Source organism: Mustela lutreola, chromosome 1 (assembly GCF_030435805.1).
Source record: "Mustela lutreola isolate mMusLut2 chromosome 1, mMusLut2.pri, whole genome shotgun sequence".
Lineage (NCBI taxonomy): Eukaryota > Metazoa > Chordata > Mammalia > Carnivora > Mustelidae > Mustela > Mustela lutreola.
In genome coordinates this window covers 8,945,115-8,951,162 of record NC_081290.1, presented here as the reverse complement: position 1 = coordinate 8,951,162, position 6,048 = coordinate 8,945,115, and the positions used below count along the sequence as shown (strand labels likewise).

At 37.4% G+C, this 6,048-nt stretch overlaps 1 pseudogene; it reads right to left on the bottom strand.

Annotated features, from left to right (window-relative positions):
* Window positions 1–5,434: 5,434 nt before the first annotated feature.
* Window positions 5,435–6,048, bottom strand: LOC131818972 (rRNA-processing protein FCF1 homolog; annotated as a pseudogene).

Below are 6,048 nucleotides of genomic sequence, written 5' to 3'. Positions count from 1 at the left end.
TAAGTAACTTGTGCAATGTCAAAAGCTACCGAGTGGCAGAGACAGGATCATATCCAGAGAGTCACTGTATTTAGTAACTTCCCTAGCTGAATATAGAAGTGGAAAAGTAAGATCTATGTGGTCTACTTATAACACACCCTGGGTTTTTGACAGCAGATTAGAGGGAGAAAGAATTTCTATAAGCTAAGTTTAATGTCTCTGGAATTGCTTCTCTAATTTGGGTGTACTATGGCCACTCTTTGCAAAATTCAAAAATAATTTTTCTTCACATTGGAAAAGGTAGAGTGGTCTTCCCAGGTAGAGAAATCTAGTATTAGAATCCATAGTTTTACTTACCACATTGTCCCTTGCAAAATGTCTTTCCACTGATGTTTAAAATGGTCTTAGCAAAACATTTGAGACCTAACAAAACTTTCCTAGTGTTTCTGAAAATTATGTCACTGTCATATTTAAGTTAGTGATTGTTTTATTGTGTTTACCACTTGTGCTTTTCAGAGCTGTTAGCTGTAACCCACATTATAGAATGTTGGGACTCAATTGTTGAATCTCTGCCCATAAGATCTCCCTGACTGGTACTACAAATACTGAACTCAGCATTTCTCTTTCTCCCAAAAGCTAGGCTACTCCCTGAAGGTCATTCTTTCGTGTGGACTTTCTGTAATTCATTTGCCCAGAGTATACTTTTCAATGAACATAGTTCACTCTTTGTTGATTAGAGTTGTAAAGTATTTGCTGTCCGCCTGAGTTTTGCAAATTATCTGTGGTAAAGGATTAAAGTGTAAACATCAGGTCATTGACCCTCAATGCAATGGATGGTCTGACAGTATAGTTTAAAAATCTTTAAATGAATTTATTATTTAATACATTGAAGGATTTCTTCAGGATACTTTGTTGTATGCAAAAGGATTTACGAAACGATCCAGATATGATTCTAAAGCTTAAGGGGTTGAATATTTCTCTATATTAAAATTTTAAGGCACCATGAATGAGTGAAAGTGCATATTACTTGTATCTCTATTTAGCATTCATAGCCTAATGTTTTGTATCATAGATTTTGTTTGGCCCATATTAGTTTTTTAATTTGTAAAATTGTTGTGAGAAATTGTGCATATTTATATTTTTGTGCTTTTCAAAAAGGCCCCAAATCAATTTTAATACAGTGTATATTCTCAAGAAAATTTTTTGAATTAACTATTTGTCCAAATCAAGCATAACTATAAATCAATCTCATTTTTGCATAAGATTATCTAAATCTTAGGGTCAAGATACCAATTGCTTCCTCTATCAGAGATGTGGTGTGACTAATCAATTAATAGTTGTTCATGAAGATAACCAAATGAGATTATACAGAGATATCCATTTACAATTCAGTGGAGCTACAGTAAAAATAGAAGTTTATTATCTTTCCTATCAAGGTAAACTTGGTTTTGATCATGTCACATATATGTATAATCAATCAACAATTACTTAGTGAGTTCTCACCATATTTTCACCATATATTTAGCTCTGTAATGCTGTTGATGCAAAAATAAGAGTAGAGACTCAAGACCTCTGCTGCCTTCAAGGTACTAATAAAGTAACAATAGCTGTCCTAACTGACAGTTACCAGCAACTGCATAAATGTTTGGGTCTTCTTTCCCAGACTGCTACACCATAGACACTCTTGAGTTCTCCCCTTCCTCCATAGCTGTTAATGAGGCTTCCTCCTCCACCCTCAGACTTCTACATCATAAAGTACTGAGGTTTCTGTCCTTAGCACCCATCTCTTCTTTGTCCACACTCTCCTCCTGGGTGATCAGATAATCTCACTTAAATCCATGCCTTCGGACACATCTCTGTATTATTTTTTCAAATTTTCACCTATAGCTAGCACTTCTCCCTTGAGTTCCAGATTCACATATTGAACAATGATATTTCTACCAAGATATCTAACAGGTATTTCAAACTTAACGGGTCAAATGGCACTATCAATTACCTTCCTTCTCTTGCCTTCCTCTCTTCATCCCTTCCCTAAGCCTTTTCCATCTTCATAAGTGTCTCCATCACTCTTTCATTTGTTTAGGTCAAAAACTAAGATTCATTGCCAAGTGCTACTTTTGCCTCCCACCTCACATCCAATTTGTCAGTAGGAACTGACAGCTCTACTCCTAAAATATATTAAGAATCTGCCCACTAATCACCATTTCCTCTGCTAGAATCCTTGTCTAAACCACCACCACCTCTCACCTGGGTTAGGGCCATGGCGTGCTGGTTTCCCCACAAACACTCTTGCCCACTGTGTTCTAGGACATCTAGACAGAGGTCTCTCTAAAGCTTAAACCAGATCTCACCATTCTGTGGCTTAGAGATTGACCTACGACTTCGTGCAACAGCCAAAATGAAGTTCAGCCTCTTTACTATGGTCTAGAGAGCTCACATTCTGCTTCCTTCTGGACATCATCTCCTACTCTTCTCTTGTTCACTGCACTACAGCTATGCCGGCCTCCTTTCCAGCCCCTCTAGAACCTTCTCTCTTACTGCATTTTTTTCCTTTGACCATCCCTTGCTTCCTGCCCCAAATCTCACCATGCCTGCTCTTTTTCATCATTTAGACTCAACTGAAATGTCACCTCCTCAGGCAGGCCTTGTCTGATACCCTTTTATAAAGCTGTAGCTCTTCACTGGTCAGATTCTTTCTCAGTACCTGATTTTATGACCTTCAGCTTATCAGTATGTGAAATTAGCTCTTTATTCATTTATTTACTTATTTATTTGTTGTCTTTCCCCCTGGGATATAATCTCTTTGAATTCAAGGAATATGTATGTTTTACTCAATGCTTCAGTCTCTAGCACCTAGAATGAAGGCTGATGGTGGGAGGCCAACAAAAAATAGTTGTTATGGGCTGTCTAACTGGTCTTTATATTCTCACCTTATTTATTTATTTATTTATTTATTTATTTATTTATTCAATGCTAATTCTTAACCTTTAAATCAGAGAGTCCAGAGCCAATTATCTCTAAGGACTTTTCCAGTCCCATGATTTTGCTCTAGTGTCTTAAAATTGTATTGGTCTGAATAATGAGGACAGCAAAATGTCTAGGTTGAATCCATATTCTTACACCTAGATCAAGTCATGTCTCTGACACACTGTCCTCAGAGTTCTCTCCAGCCCTTGCTATGGGGACAATTGCAGTGTCTCCGACAACCAGACCGTGGTCAGAAGCATGCTGTTTTGTCTTCTTTGTTAACGTACTCTCATCTGTGTGTTTATACGTACAATTTCATTTGAACACTCTTTAGTATGAAACTTAGTTTATTTTTTCTCATGGCAATAATGAGAATGCAAGCTAAAATTCATCGAGTGCCAATATGTGCTAGCCACAGTGTACACTTGACATGCTTTAGTTAATTGAATCCTCATAGGAAACCCATGAATTAACATTATCCCCAATATGGAAGAGAGAAAATCAAGGCACAGAGAGTTGAAATAACTGCTCTTTATGAAGGTATGATAATGCCTCATACACTATCTAGCATAGAGAGTAGAAATCTATGAGAAATCTAATAGATGCCAGATATTCATTCAAATGATCTGATTAAAAATGAGAAAGAGAGTAAAAAATATGCAGTAGCAATTCTATGAAGTGTCAGTACATCTCATCCAGAACACTTCTAGATAATTATGAAAAGGATACTCATTACCATGAGTACCTTGTTTTTTTTCCTGGTGGCTGCCTTTGCTGTGGCTTAAATTTGTATTTATCATTCCAGTCCACCCTGCCTCTGCTTAATCCAGCATTTTTGTATCTGAGCACCCATCTGTCTTCAAACAAATTCCACAGATGTCTCATCTAACCTACTCAGCTTGAAAGGCAATCGTCAGTACAGTTAAACTGAAAACAAACTCAAACCTAATCTCCTAGAGGACCAGGTCTTTGTGTGGGTTAGAGGACTTTGCTTTTAGAGTTATGAAAGAGTGTTCTTTCTACGTGTCTTCTAGAAGTGGGAAAGCAATAACTGAAGAGAATGTTGGTTAAGATATTTTTTTGAAATTAAGCTTTGTATGACTGTTTTAAAAAGAGTAGAATAAAATAATATGAAATAGTGGAATCCAGCTTTTACATTTTGTCAGATTACCTAAAATTTGAAATAGTCATGGATATTTTAGTGCTGGGTGACCAGCATGGTGGCTGGTGCCTCTCTTCCTCTCTGGTTTACATGGTTACCTCTACCAACTATCTATCTTGCTGCTCTAGCCACTGGGATTATAAAACGCAAGGCCTGTGTGACACTTGGAGACCTTATTTTAGGGGAGTAAGGAATAAAGCATAAAACAAAAAGGATAGATCCTCATGCCAGATTTTTACTGCTCAGACCAAAGGAAAACATATTTCGGCTGCCAGTGCCAAAGGATGTAGTTTTGTGAAAAGAATGACAGTTTTTAGGGACTCTCAGTAGAGAATAGCTGCTCTAGTTTTTGAAAGACATCATGGATTAGATCTATACTTAGAATAAATCTATACATAGATTAGATCTATGCTCTCCTGAATGAAGAATGCATGAGTTCATAATCCTTGCTTTGTTGCTCACTAACTTTTGACCTTGGGCAAGTTCCTTAATCTCAATTTCTTTACTTTAACTTCAGTTTCCTTATTTGCAAAATAGAGATAACAACGGTGCTGCCCTCTTAAGGTTGTTTGTTGCTGAGGATAGGGATTGGCACATTATAGGCACTTTGTAAATGTGGAATAAACGGCTGTCACTTTCCTTCTGACGTATTTAGCAGTGCTTAACAGAGTTGATACGGGTTGTTTGTTTGCTTGTTTAAGTAGAATCTGGGCATGGAGCCCAACATGGAGCTTGAATTCACAATGCTGAGATCAAGAGCTTATAACCAACTGAACCACCCAAGCACCACAGTGTTGATACAGTTTTAACCTAATGTAAATTAACTTGTGATTTTTTTTATGAGCAATCATCTTATTTATAAAAAGGTGCAACAATATTTAAAATGATACAAAATATCAATTTCAAAACAACATAAAAAAGTGAGTGTATTTAATCATACTCAGTTCATAACAGAGGAAAAAAGGAAGAAGAACAGTTCATGCTATAGCATGTTGCTAATATGAACTGGCAACAGAAAAACTTGGTAAAGGAAGGCAGAGGAACTCTATCTTTTAAGAATTAGAACAGAGACAATTATCATATGGTTTCACTTATTTGTGGAGCATAAGGAATAACATGGAGGACAAGGGAAGATGGAGAGGAGAAGGGAGTTGGGGGAAATTGGAGGGGGAGACGGACCATGAGAGACTGTGGACTCTGAGAAACAAACTGAGGGTTTTGAAGGGGTGGGGGTATTGTGGAAGGCATGTATTGCATGGAGCACTGGGTGTGGTTGCATAAACAATGAATTCTGGAAACTGAAAAGAAATTAAAAAAAAAAAAGAATTAGAACAGAGAGGCTCCATAATCATCTGGCATCTGCTCAATGTTGTACCTATGGTTAGAAATGTACATGATGGGAACTCCAGGGATCAACCAGATCCTTCGTTCAAGGTCCTGGTCAACTGTGGCCACCATATAACACAGTATAACACTTGCTGAGTTACTCTCTACTAAGCAATCATCTGCATAGATTCCCTTGTGTGTACATGGTAATCATTCAAATCTTGGATCCTTGGCAATTCTTAGAGCCACTCGATACTTCTGCCCCAGTTTCTCAATTTCAGCCATTACACAGTCAGTTATACAAGGGATTTACACTTGGCATAAAGACAGTCCATCATAGACTGTACTAAGTCAAGTTTGACTTAAATGGAAAAGTTGATAAAGTTGGTATCAACCAGGATGTGGTAAGGTGGGCCCAGCTGTGTGTTATATTGGAAGAATAAGCAGTAAGGATGTTCGGGGACTTCTATTTCCTTGAGGGCACTGCGATCTTTCTTTTCTTTTCTTTTTTTTTTTAAGGTTTTAATCTATCCTTTTCTTTAAGCCTCTGATCTCAGAGACTAAGCATTCGCTGCAATTGTCGCATACTTCCTTGCTTTCTTTTGCTTCCCCAT